Below are 15,650 nucleotides of genomic sequence, written 5' to 3'. Positions count from 1 at the left end.
ATAGCCAGGAATAGGTACCTCAGTATACATAGCCAGGATTAGATGCCTCTGTATATATAGACAGGAATAGGTACCACAGTATAGGTAGCCAGGATTAGATGCCTCTGTATAGTCAGGAATAAGTACCTCAGTATACATAGCCAGGATTAGATGTCTCTGTATAGATAGACAGGAATAGGTACCTCAGTATACATAGCCAGGATTAGATGCCTCTGTATAGATAGTCAGGAATAGGTACCTCAGTATACATAGCCAGGATTAGATGTCTCTGTATAGTCAGGAATAGCTACCACAGTATACATAGCCAGGAGGATTAGATGCCTCTTTATAGATAGTCAGGAATAGGTACCTCAGTATAGGTAGTAAGGATTAGATGCCTCTGTATAGATAGTCAGGAATAGGTACCTCAGTATACATAGCCAGAATTAGATGCCTCTGTATAGATAGTCAGGAATAGGTACCTCAGTATACATAGCCAGGATTAGATGCATCTGTATAGATAGACAGGAATAGGTACCTCAGTATACATAGCCAGGATTCGATGCCTCTGTATAGATAGCTAGGAATAGGTACCTCAGTATACATAGCCAGGTTTAGATGCCTCTGTATAGATAGCCAGGAATAGGTACCTCAGTATACAGAGCCAGGATTAGATGCCTCTGTATAGATAGTCAGGAACAGGTACCTCAGTATACATAGCCAGGATTAGATATCTCTGTATAGATAGTCAGGAATAGGTACCTCAGTATACATAGCCAGGATTAGATGCCTCTGTATAGATAGTCAGGAATTGGTACCTCAGTATATATAGCCAGGATTAGATGCCTCTGTATAGATAGACAGGAATAGGTACCACAGTATAGGTAGCCAGGATTAGATGCCTCTGTATAGTCAGGAATAAGTACCTCAGTATACATAGCCAGGATTAGATGCCTCTGTATAGATAGACAGGAATAGGTACCTCAGTATACATAGCCAGGATTCGATGCCTCTGTATAGATAGCTAGGAATAGGTACCTCAGTATACATAGCCAGGTTTAGATGCCTCTGTATAGATAGCCAGGAATAGGTACCTCAGTATACATAGCCAGGATTAGATGCCTCTGTATAGATAGACAGGAATAGGTACCACAGTATAGGTAGCTAGGATTAGATGCCTCTGTATAGTCAGGAATAAGTACCTCAGTATACATAGCCAGGTTTAGTTGCCTCTGTATAGATAGACAGGAATAGGTACCTCAGTATACATAGCCAGGATTAGATGCCTCTGTAGATAGTCAGGAATAGGTACCACAGTATAGGTAGCCAGTATTAGATGCCTCTGTATAGATAGACAGGAATAGGTACCTCAGTATACATAGCCAGGATTAGATGCCTCTGTATAGATAGACAGAAATAGGTACCTCAGTATACATAGCCAGGATTAGATGCCTCTGTATAGATAGCTAGGAATAGGTACCTCAGTATACATAGCCAGGTTTAGATGCCTCTGTATAGATAGCCAGGAATAGGTACCTCAGTATACAGAGCCAGGATTAGATGCCTCTGTATAGATAGTCAGGAACAGGTACCTCAGTATACATATCCAGGATTAGATGTCTCTGTATAGATAGTCAGGAATAGGTACCTCAGTATACATAGCCAGGATTAGATGCATCTGTATAGATAGTCAGGAACAGGTACCTCAGTAAACATAGCCAGGATTAGATGTCTCTGTATAGATAGACAGGAATAGGTACCACAGTATAGGTAGCCAGGATTAGATGCCTCTGTATAGTCAGGAATAAGTACCTCAGTATACATAGCCAGGATTAGATGCCTCTGTATAGATAGACAGGAATAGGTACCTCAGTATACATAGCCAGGATTCGATGCCTCTGTATAGATAGCTAGGAATAGGTACCTCAGTATACATAGCCAGGTTTAGATGCCTCTGTATAGATAGCCAGGAATAGGTACCTCAGTATACATAGCCAGGATTAGATGCCTCTGTATAGATAGACAGGAATAGGTACCACAGTATAGGTAGCTAGGATTAGATGCCTCTGTATAGTCAGGAATAAGTACCTCAGTATACATAGCCAGGTTTAGTTGCCTCTGTATAGATAGACAGGAATAGGTACCTCAGTATACATAGCCAGGATTAGATGCCTCTGTAGATAGTCAGGAATAGGTACCACAGTATAGGTAGCCAGTATTAGATGCCTCTGTATAGATAGACAGGAATAGGTACCTCAGTATACATAGCCAGGATTAGATGCCTCTGTATAGATAGACAGAAATAGGTACCTCAGTATACATAGCCAGGATTAGATGCCTCTGTATAGATAGCTAGGAATAGGTACCTCAGTATACATAGCCAGGTTTAGATGCCTCTGTATAGATAGCCAGGAATAGGTACCTCAGTATACAGAGCCAGGATTAGATGCCTCTGTATAGATAGTCAGGAACAGGTACCTCAGTATACATATCCAGGATTAGATGTCTCTGTATAGATAGTCAGGAATAGGTACCTCAGTATACATAGCCAGGATTAGATGCCTCTGTATAGATAGTCAGGAACAGGTACCTCAGTAAACATAGCCAGGATTAGATGTCTCTGTATAGATAGACAGGAATAGGTACCTCAGTATACATAGCCAGGATTAGATGCCTCTGTATAGATAGTCAGAAATAGGTACCTCAGTATACATAGCCAGGATTAGATGTCTCTGTATAGTCAGGAATAGCTACCACAGTATACATAGCCAGGAGGATTAGATGCCTCTGTATAGATAGTCAGGAATAGGTACCTCAGTATAGGTAGTCAGGATTAGATGCCTCTGTATAGATAGTCAGGAATAGGTACCTCAGTATACATAGCCAGAATTAGATGCCTCTGTATAGATAGTCAGGAATAGGTACCTCAGTATACATAGCCAGGATTAGATGCATCTGTATAGATAGACAGGAATAGGTACCACGGTATAGGTAGCCAGAATTAGATGCCTCTGTATAGATAGTCAGGAATAGGTACCTCAGTATACATAGCTAGGATTAGATGCCTCTGTATAGATAGTCAGGAATAGGTACCTCAGTATACATAGCCAGGATTAGATGCCTCTGTATAGATAGACAGGAATAGGTACCACAGTATAGGTAGCCAGGATTAGATGCCTCTGTATAGTCAGGAATAAGTACCTCAGTATACATAGCCAGGATTAGATGCCTCTGTATAGATAGCTAGGAATAGGTACCACAGTATAGGTAGCCAGGATTAGATGCCTCTGTATAGATAGACAGGAATAGGTACCTCAGTATACATAGCCAGGATTAGATGCCTCTGTATAGATAGTCAGGAATAGGTACCTCGGTATATATAGCCAGGATTAGATGCCTCTGTATAGATAGACAGGAATAGGCACCACAGTATAGGTAGCCAGGATTAGATGCCTCTGTATAGTCAGGAATAAGTACCTCAGTATACATAGCCAGGATTAGATGCCTCTGTATAGATAGACAGGAATAGGTACCTCAGTATACATAGCCAGGATTAGATGCATCTGTATAGATAGACAGGAATAGGTACCTCAGTATACATAGCCAGGATTAGATGCCTCTGTATAGATATCTAGGAATAGGTACCTCAGTATACATAGCCAGGATTAGATGCCTCTGTATAGATATCTAGGAATAGGTACCTCAGTATACATAGCCAGGTTTAGATGCCTCTGTATAGATAGCCAGGAATAGGTACCTCAGTATACATAGCCAGGATTAGATGCCTCTGTATAGATAGTCAGGAACAGGTACCTCAGTATACATAGCCAGGATTAGATGTCTCTGAATAGACAGTCAGGAACAGGTACCTCAGTATACATAGCCAGGATTAGATGCCTCTGTATAGATAGACAGGAATAGGTACCACAGTATAGGTAGCCAGGATTAGATGCCTCTGTATAGTCAGGAATAATTACCTCAGTATACATAGCCAGGATTAGATGCCTCTGTATAGATAGACAGGAATAGGTACCTCAGTATACATAGCCAGGATTAGATGCCTCTGTATAGACAGGAATAGGTACCTCAGTATACATAGCCAGGATTAGATGCCTCTGTATAGATAGACAGGAATAGGTACCTCAGTATACATAGCCAGGTTTAGATGCCTCTGTATAGATAGACAGGAATAGGTACCTCAGTATACATAGCCAGGATTAGATGCCTCTGTAGATAGTCAGGAATAGGTACCACAGTATAGGTAGCCAGTATTAGATGCCTCTGTATAGATAGACAGGAATAGGTACCTCAGTATACATAGCCAGGATTAGATGCCTCTGTATAGATAGACAGAAATAGGTACCTCAGTATACATAGCCAGGATTAGATGCCTCTGTATAGATAGCTAGGAATAGGTACCTCAGTATACATAGCCAGGTTTAGATGCCTCTGTATAGATAGCCAGGAATAGGTACCTCAGTATACAGAGCCAGGATTAGATGCCTCTGTATAGATAGTCAGGAACAGGTACCTCAGTATACATATCCAGGATTAGATGTCTCTGTATAGATAGTCAGGAATAGGTACCTCAGTATACATAGCCAGGATTAGATGCCTCTGTATAGATAGTCAGGAACAGGTACCTCAGTAAACATAGCCAGGATTAGATGTCTCTGTATAGATAGACAGGAATAGGTACCACAGTATAGGTAGCCAGGATTAGATGCCTCTGTATAGATAGTCAGGAACAGGTACCTCAGTATACATATCCAGGATTAGATGTCTCTGTATAGATAGTCAGGAATAGGTACCTCAGTATACATAGCCAGGATTAGATGCCTCTGTATAGATAGACAGGAATAGGTACCTCAGTATACATAGCCAGGATTCGATGCCTCTGTATAGATAGCTAGGAATAGGTACCTCAGTATACATAGCCAGGTTTAGATGCCTCTGTATAGATAGCCAGGAATAGGTACCTCAGTATACATAGCCAGGATTAGATGCCTCTGTATAGATAGACAGGAATAGGTACCACAGTATAGGTAGCTAGGATTAGATGCCTCTGTATAGTCAGGAATAAGTACCTCAGTATACATAGCCAGGTTTAGTTGCCTCTGTATAGATAGACAGGAATAGGTACCTCAGTATACATAGCCAGGATTAGATGCCTCTGTAGATAGTCAGGAATAGGTACCACAGTATAGGTAGCCAGTATTAGATGCCTCTGTATAGATAGACGTGAATAGGTACCTCAGTATACATAGCCAGGATTAGATGCCTCTGTATAGATAGACAGAAATAGGTACCTCAGTATACATAGCCAGGATTAGATGCCTCTGTATAGATAGCTAGGAATAGGTACCTCAGTATACATAGCCAGGTTTAGATGCCTCTGTATAGATAGCCAGGAATAGGTACCTCAGTATACAGAGCCAGGATTAGATGCCTCTGTATAGATAGTCAGGAACAGGTACCTCAGTATACATATCCAGGATTAGATGTCTCTGTATAGATAGTCAGGAATAGGTACCTCAGTATACATAGCCAGGATTAGATGCCTCTGTATAGATAGTCAGGAACAGGTACCTCAGTAAACATAGCCAGGATTAGATGTCTCTGTATAGATAGACAGGAATAGGTACCTCAGTATACATAGCCAGGATTAGATGCCTCTGTATAGATAGTCAGAAATAGGTACCTCAGTATACATAGCTAGGATTAGATGTCTCTGTATAGTCAGGAATAGCTACCACAGTATACATAGCCAGGAGGATTAGATGCCTCTGTATAGATAGTCAGGAATAGGTACCTCAGTATAGGTAGTCAGGATTAGATGCCTCTGTATAGATAGTCAGGAATAGGTACCTCAGTATACATAGCCAGAATTAGATGCCTCTGTATAGATAGTCAGGAATAGGTACCTCAGTATACATAGCCAGGATTAGATGCATCTGTATAGATAGACAGGAATAGGTACCACGGTATAGGTAGCCAGAATTAGATGCCTCTGTATAGATAGTCAGGAATAGGTACCTCAGTATACATAGCTAGGATTAGATGCCTCTGTATAGATAGTCAGGAATAGGTACCTCAGTATACATAGCCAGGATTAGATGCCTCTGTATAGATAGACAGGAATAGGTACCACAGTATAGGTAGCCAGGATTAGATGCCTCTGTATAGTCAGGAATAAGTACCTCAGTATACATAGCCAGGATTAGATGCCTCTGTATAGATAGCTAGGAATAGGTACCACAGTATAGGTAGCCAGGATTAGATGCCTCTGTATAGATAGACAGGAATAGGTACCTCAGTATACATAGCCAGGATTAGATGCCTCTGTATAGATAGTCAGGAATAGGTACCTCGGTATATATAGCCAGGATTAGATGCCTCTGTATAGATAGACAGGAATAGGCACCACAGTATAGGTAGCCAGGATTAGATGCCTCTGTATAGTCAGGAATAAGTACCTCAGTATACATAGCCAGGATTAGATGCCTCTGTATAGATAGACAGGAATAGGTACCTCAGTATACATAGCCAGGATTAGATGCATCTGTATAGATAGACAGGAATAGGTACCTCAGTATACATAGCCAGGATTAGATGCCTCTGTATAGATATCTAGGAATAGGTACCTCAGTATACATAGCCAGGTTTAGATGCCTCTGTATAGATAGCCAGGAATAGGTACCTCAGTATACATAGCCAGGATTAGATGCCTCTGTATAGATAGTCAGGAACAGGTACCTCAGTATACATAGCCAGGATTAGATGTCTCTGAATAGATAGTCAGGAACAGGTACCTCAGTATACATAGCCAGGATTAGATGCCTCTGTATAGATAGACAGGAATAGGTACCACAGTATAGGTAGCCAGGATTAGATGCCTCTGTATAGTCAGGAATAATTACCTCAGTATACATAGCCAGGATTAGATGCCTCTGTATAGATAGACAGGAATAGGTACCTCAGTATACATAGCCAGGATTAGATGCCTCTGTATAGACAGGAATAGGTACCTCAGTATACATAGCCAGGATTAGATGCCTCTGTATAGATAGACAGGAATAGGTACCTCAGTATACATAGCCAGGTTTAGATGCCTCTGTATAGATAGACAGGAATAGGTACCTCAGTATACATAGCCAGCATTAGATGCCTCTGTAGATAGTCAGGAATAGGTACCACAGTATAGGTAGCCAGTATTAGATGCCTCTGTATAGATAGACAGGAATAGGTACCTCAGTATACATAGCCAGGATTAGATGCCTCTGTATAGATAGACAGGAATAGGTACCTCAGTATACATAGCCAGGATTAGATGCCTCTGTATAGATAGTCAGGAACAGGTACCTCAGTATACATAGCCAGGATTAGATGTCTCTGTATAGTCAGGAATAGGTACCTCAGTATACATAGCCAGGATTAGATGCCTCTGTATAGATAGTCAGGAATTGGTACCTCAGTATATATAGCCAGGATTAGATGCCTCTGTATAGATAGACAGGAATAGGTACCACAGTATAGGTAGCCAGGATTAGATGCCTCTGTATAGTCAGGAATAAGTACCTCAGTATACATAGCCAGGATTAGATGCCTCTGTATAGATAGACAGGAATAGGTACCTCAGTATACATAGCCAGGATTCGATGCCTCTGTATAGATAGCTAGGAATAGGTACCTCAGTATACATAGGCAGGTTTAGATGCCTCTGTATAGATAGCCAGGAATAGGTACCTCAGTATACAGAGCCAGGATTAGATGCCTCTGTATAGATAGTCAGGAACAGGTACCTCAGTATACATAGCCAGGATTAGATGTCTCTGTATAGATAGTCAGGAATAGGTACCTCAGTATACATAGCCAGGATTAGATGCCTCTGTATAGATAGTCAGGAATTGGTACCTCAGTATATATAGCCAGGATTAGATGCCTCTTTATAGATAGACAGGAATAGGTACCACAGTATAGGTAGCCAGGATTAGATGCCTCTGTATAGTCAGGAATAAGTACCTCAGTATACATAGCCAGGATTAGATGCCTCTGTATAGATAGACAGGAATAGGTACCTCAGTATACATAGCCAGGATTCGATGCCTCTGTATAGATAGCTAGGAATAGGTACCTCAGTATACATAGCCAGGTTTAGATGCCTCTGTATAGATAGCAAGGAATAGGTACCTCAGTATACATAGCCAGGATTAGATGCCTCTGTATAGATAGACAGGAATAGGTACCACAGTATAGGTAGCTAGGATTAGATGCCTCTGTATAGTCAGGAATAAGTACCTCAGTATACATAGCCAGGTTTAGTTGCCTCTGTATAGATAGACAGGAATAGGTACCTCAGTATACATAGCCAGGATTAGATGCCTCTGTAGATAGTCAGGAATAGGTACCACAGTATAGGTAGCCAGTATTAGATGCCTCTGTATAGATAGCTAGGAATAGGTACCTCAGTATACATAGCCAGGTTTAGATTCCTCTGTATAGATAGCCAGGAAAAGGTACCTCAGTATACATAGCCAGGATTAGATGCCTCTGTATAGATAGACAGGAATAGGTACCACAGTATAGGTAGCCAGGATTAGATGCCTCTGTATAGTCAGGAATAGGTACCTCAGTATACATAGCCAGGATTAGATGCCTCTGTATAGATAGACAGGAATAGGTACCTCAGTATATATAGCCAGGTTTAGATGCCTCTGTATAGATAGCCAGGAATAGGTACCTCAGTATACATAGCCAGGATTAGATGCCTCTGTAGATAGTCAGGAATAGGTAACACAGTATAGGTAGCCAGTATTAGATGCCTCTGTATAGATAGACAGGAATAGGTACCTCAGTATACATAGCCAGGATTAGATGCCTCTGTATAGATAGACAGAAATAGGTACCTCAGTATACATAGCCAGGATTAGATGCCTCTGTATAGAGAGCTAGGAATAGGTACCTCAGTATACAGAGCCAGGATTAGATGCCTCTGTATAGATCAGGGGTCTCAAACTCAATTTACCCGGGGGCCGCAGGAGGCAAAGTCAGGATGAGGCTGGGCCGCATAAGGGAGTTCACGTGTCCCCGCCGCAAAACGAGGGCTGCAGAGCCCCCAAATCGCCCCGGGGGCAATCCGCCAGCATTTCCTGGAAGGGGCAGAGCTTTCAGCTTCAGCTCTGCCCCTCCTGACGTCAATCACGGCGGATCGCCGCCTCTGCCCGCCCCTCTCACTCTTCCTTCACAGAGAGGGGTGGGGGAGAGGCGGCGATCCATTCGGCGATTGACGTCAGGAGGGGCAGAGCTACAGCTGGAAGCTCTGCCCCTCAGCGCAGTCGTGGATGTTTGCGCGGGGGATTTGGGGGTCTGCAGCCCTTGTTTAGCGGCGGGGATGCGGCGGATTACTTGGGAGCACTGAAGCGAACTATAAGGTAAAATGGGCAAATATAGTTCGCTTCCGTGTCTCTTTTGCTTTTGCCGGCAGGCAGGGCCGGTTTAAGCAACAATGGGGCCCCAGAGCAAAATAAACCTGCCCTCCCCCCCCCCCCAACAGATACCCTGGAACAAAAATCGGCATTAAGGGACCTTTTTTGCAGCTGGTATAGTCAGGGTGTGAAGCCCCAATCGGTCGGAGCTCCACATTCTGGCTACCCCAGCCTGCATGGGGGACAAGGAGTTAAAAAGCTTCAGGAGGGGGGACCCCACATAATTTTTAAAAAAAAAATTCCCACACTCTAAACATATAAAAAAAAATTGGGAAAATAGGAAAAAATGCCAGGAATCTTCATACAGCCATATTGCGGCTGTATAGCGATCCCTGGCCAAAGCGCTGCGGCTGCGTATGGACCCCCTGGAAACTCTGTCAGGAAATGTATTGCTCTTTCTTTTGATACATGTAAAATTACACTACCGTTAGGCTTGCTACTAAAAGTGACATTTACCGCATTTAAAAGTATACTATTTTCCTTCGAAACTTTAAAATCGATTTTCTCAAAAACTATAAGGTCTTTTTGAAAAATTGTTTTTTCCTCTTATTCCTAATGATCTCCTTAACATATCCTGCAAATTTAGGGTTTCTAGCATTTAAGGTGGATTTGCTATTAACCATTAAAGTCGGCGGGTTTTTAAATGTGTATTTTTTTCCTTTGCAACTTTAAAATCGATTTTCTCAAAAACTATAAGGCCGATTTGAAAAATTTTTTTTTCCTCTTGTAGCCACTGGGGGGCCCTACAAGCTCTGGGGCCCTGGGGCCACAAAATATTGTATCGCGGGCCGCAAATGGCCCGCGGGCCGCGAGTTTGAGACCCCTGGTATAGATAGTCAGGAACAGGTACCTCAGTATACATATCCAGGATTAGATGTCTCTGTATAGATAGTCAGGAATAGGTACCTCAGTATACATAGCCAGGATTAGATGCCTCTGTATAGATAGTCAGGAACAGGTACCTCAGTAAACATAGCCAGGATTAGATGTCTCTGTATAGATAGACAGGAATAGGTACCTCAGTATACATAGCCAGGATTAGATGCCTCTGTATAGATAGTCAGAAATAGGTACCTCAGTATACATAGCCAGGATTAGATGTCTCTGTATAGTCAGGAATAGCTACCACAGTATACATAGCCAGGAGGATTAGATGCCTCTGTATAGATAGTCAGGAATAGGTACCTCAGTATAGGTAGTCAGGATTAGATGCCTCTGTATAGATAGTCAGGAATAGGTACCTCAGTATACATAGCCAGAATTAGATGCCTCTGTATAGATAGTCAGGAATAGGTACCTCAGTATACATAGCCAGGATTAGATGCATCTGTATAGATAGACAGGAATAGGTACCACGGTATAGGTAGCCAGAATTAGATGCCTCTGTATAGATAGTCAGGAATAGGTACCTCAGTATACATAGCTAGGATTAGATGCCTCTGTATAGATAGTCAGGAATAGGTACCTCAGTATACATAGCCAGGATTAGATGCCTCTGTATAGATAGACAGGAATAGGTACCACAGTATAGGTAGCCAGGATTAGATGCCTCTGTATAGTCAGGAATAAGTACCTCAGTATACATAGCCAGGATTAGATGCCTCTGTATAGATAGCTAGGAATAGGTACCACAGTATAGGTAGCCAGGATTAGATGCCTCTGTATAGATAGACAGGAATAGGTACCTCAGTATACATAGCCAGGATTAGATGCATCTGTATAGATAGACAGGAATAGGTACCTCAGTATACATAGCCAGGATTAGATGCCTCTGTATAGATATCTAGGAATAGGTACCTCAGTATACATAGCCAGGTTTAGATGCCTCTGTATAGATAGCCAGGAATAGGTACCTCAGTATACATAGCCAGGATTAGATGCCTCTGTATAGATAGTCAGGAACAGGTACCTCAGTATACATAGCCAGGATTAGATGTCTCTGAATAGATAGTCAGGAACAGGTACCTCAGTATACATAGCCATGATTAGATGCCTCTGTATAGATAGACAGGAATAGGTACCACAGTATAGGTAGCCAGGATTAGATGCCTCTGTATAGTCAGGAATAATTACCTCAGTATACATAGCCAGGATTAGATGCCTCTGTATAGATAGACAGGAATAGGTACCTCAGTATACATAGCCAGGATTAGATGCCTCTGTATAGACAGGAATAGGTACCTCAGTATACATAGCCAGGATTAGATGCCTCTGTATAGATAGACAGGAATGGGTACCTCAGTATACATAGCCAGGTTTAGATGCCTCTGTATAGATAGACAGGAATAGGTACCTCAGTATACATAGCCAGCATTAGATGCCTCTGTAGATAGTCAGGAATAGGTACCACAGTATAGGTAGCCAGTATTAGATGCCTCTGTATAGATAGACAGGAATAGGTACCTCAGTATACATAGCCAGGATTAGATGCCTCTGTATAGATAGACAGGAATAGGTACCTCAGTATACATAGCCAGGATTAGATGCCTCTGTATAGATAGTCAGGAACAGGTACCTCAGTATACATAGCCAGGATTAGATGTCTCTGTATAGTCAGGAATAGGTACCTCAGTATACATAGCCAGGATTAGATGCCTCTGTATAGATAGTCAGGAATTGGTACCTCAGTATATATAGCCAGGATTAGATGCCTCTGTATAGATAGACAGGAATAGGTACCACAGTATAGGTAGCCAGGATTAGATGCCTCTGTATAGTCAGGAATAAGTACCTCAGTATACATAGCCAGGATTAGATGCCTCTGTATAGATAGACAGGAATAGGTACCTCAGTATACATAGCCAGGATTAGATGCCTCTGTATAGATAGTCAGGAATAGGTACCTCAGTATACATAGCCAGGATTAGATGTCTCTGTATAGTCAGGAATAGCTACCACAGTATACATAGCCAGGAGGATTAGATGCCTCTGTATAGATAGTCAGGAATAGGTACCTCAGTATAGGTAGTCAGGATTAGATGCCTCTGTATAGATAGTCAGGAATAGGTACCTCAGTATACATAGCCAGAATTAGATGCCTCTGTATAGATAGTCAGGAATAGGTACCTCAGTATACATAGCCAGGATTAGATGCATCTGTATAGATAGACAGGAATAGGTACCACGGTATAGGTAGCCAGAATTGGATGCCTCTGTATAAATAGACAGGAATAGGTACCTCAGTATACATAGCCAGGATTAGATGCATCTGTATAGATAGACAGGAATAGGTACCACGGTATAGGTAGCCAGAATTGGATGCCTCTGTATAAATAGTCAGGAATAGGTACCACAGTATAGGTAGCCAGTATTAGATGCCTCTGTATAGATAGACAGGAATAGGTACCTCAGTATACATAGCCAGGATTAGATGCCTCTGTATAGATAGACAGGAATAGGTACCTCAGTATACATAGCCAGGATTCGATGCCTCTGTATAGATAGCTAGGAATAGGTACCTCAGTATACATAGCCAGGTTTAGATGCCTCTGTATAGATAGCCAGGAATAGGTACCTCAGTATACAGAGCCAGGATTAGATGCCTCTGTATAGATAGTCAGGAACAGGTACCTCAGTATACATAGCCAGGATTAGATGTCTCTGTATAGATAGTCAGGAATAGGTACCTCAGTATACATAGCCAGGATTAGATGCCTCTGTATAGATAGTCAGGAATTGGTACCTCAGTATATATAGCCAGGATTAGATGCCTCTGTATAGATAGACAGGAATAGGTACCACAGTATAGGTAGCCAGGATTAGATGCCTCTGTATAGTCAGGAATAAGTACCTCAGTATAGATAGCCAGGATTAGATGCCTCTGTATAGATAGACAGGAATAGGTACCTCAGTATACATAGCCAGGATTCGATGCCTCTGTATAGATAGCTAGGAATAGGTACCTCAGTATACATAGCCAGGTTTAGATGCCTCTGTATAGATAGCCAGGAATAGGTACCTCAGTATACATAGCCAGGATTAGATGCCTCTGTATAGATAGACAGGAATAGGTACCACAGTATAGGTAGCTAGGATTAGATGCCTCTGTATAGTCAGGAATAAGTACCTCAGTATACATAGCCAGGTTTAGTTGCCTCTGTATAGATAGACAGGAATAGGTACCTCAGTATACATAGCCAGGATTAGATGCCTCTGTAGATAGTCAGGAATAGGTACCACAGTATAGGTAGCCAGTATTAGATGCCTCTGTATAGATAGCTAGGAATAGGTACCTCAGTATACATAGCCAGGTTTAGATTCCTCTGTATAGATAGCCAGGAAAAGGTACCTCAGTATACATAGCCAGGATTAGATGCCTCTGTATAGATAGACAGGAATAGGTACCACAGTATAGGTAGCCAGGATTAGATGCCTCTGTATAGTCAGGAATAGGTACCTCAGTATACATAGCCAGGATTAGATGCCTCTGTATAGATAGACAGGAATAGGTACCTCAGTATATATAGCCAGGTTTAGATGCCTCTGTATAGATAGCCAGGAATAGGTACCTCAGTATACATAGCCAGGATTAGATGCCTCTGTAGATAGTCAGGAATAGGTACCACAGTATAGGTAGCCAGTATTAGATGCCTCTGTATAGATAGACAGGAATAGGTACCTCAGTATACATAGCCAGGATTAGATGCCTCTGTATAGATAGACAGAAATAGGTACCTCAGTATACATAGCCAGGATTAGATGCCTCTGTATAGATAGCTAGGAATAGGTACCTCAGTATACATAGCCAGGTTTAGATGCCTCTGTATAGATAGCCAGGAATAGGTACCTCAGTATACAGAGCCAGGATTAGATGCCTCTGTATAGATAGTCAGGAACAGGTACCTCAGTATACATATCCAGGATTAGATGTCTCTGTATAGATAGTCAGGAATAGGTACCTCAGTATACATAGCCAGGATTAGATACCTCTGTATAGATAGTCAGGAACAGGTACCTCAGTAAACATAGCCAGGATTAGATGTCTCTGTATAGATAGACAGGAATAGGTACCTCAGTATACATAGCCAGGATTAGATGCCTCTGTATAGATAGTCAGAAATAGGTACCTCAGTATACATAGCCAGGATTAGATGTCTCTGTATAGTCAGGAATAGCTACCACAGTATACATAGCCAGGAGGATTAGATGCCTCTGTATAGATAGTCAGGAATAGGTACCTCAGTATAGGTAGTCAGGATTAGATGCCTCTGTATAGATAGTCAGGAATAGGTACCTCAGTATACATAGCCAGAATTAGATGCCTCTGTATAGATAGTCAGGAATAGGTACCTCAGTATACATAGCCAGGATTAGATGCATCTGTATAGATAGACAGGAATAGGTACCACGGTATAGGTAGCCAGAATTAGATGCCTCTGTATAGATAGTCAGGAATAGGTACCTCAGTATACATAGCTAGGATTAGATGCCTCTGTATAGATAGTCAGGAATAGGTACCTCAGTATACATAGCCAGGATTAGATGCCTCTGTATAGATAGACAGGAATAGGTACCACAGTATAGGTAGCCAGGATTAGATGCCTCTGTATAGTCAGGAATAAGTACCTCAGTATACATAGCCAGGATTAGATGCCTCTGTATAGATAGCTAGGAATAGGTACCACAGTATAGGTAGCCAGGATTAGATGCCTCTGTATAGATAGACAGGAATAGGTACCTCAGTATACATAGCCAGGATTAGATGCCTCTGTATAGATAGTCAGGAATAGGTACCTCGGTATATATAGCCAGGATTAGATGCCTCTGTATAGATAGACAGGAATAGGTACCACAGTATAGGTAGCCAGGATTAGATGCCTCTGTATAGTCAGGAATAAGTACCTCAGTATACATAGCCAGGATTAGATGCCTCTGTATAGATAGACAGGAATAGGTACCTCAGTATACATAGCCAGGATTAGATACATCTGTATAGATAGACAGGAATAGGTACCTCAGTATACATAGCCAGGATTAGATGCCTCTGTATAGATATCTAGGAATAGGTACCTCAGTATACATAGCCAGGTTTAGATGCCTCTGTATAGATAGCCAGGAATAGGTACCTCAGTATACATAGCCAGGATTAGATGCCTCTGTATAGATAGTCAGGAACAGGTACCTCAGTATACATAGCCAGGATTAGATGCCTCTGTATAAATAGACAGGAATAGGTACCACAGTATA

The sequence above is a fragment of the Hyperolius riggenbachi genome, chromosome 12 (assembly GCF_040937935.1).
Source record: "Hyperolius riggenbachi isolate aHypRig1 chromosome 12, aHypRig1.pri, whole genome shotgun sequence".
NCBI lineage: Eukaryota > Metazoa > Chordata > Amphibia > Anura > Hyperoliidae > Hyperolius > Hyperolius riggenbachi.
Note: the sequence above shows the minus strand (reverse complement) of the source record.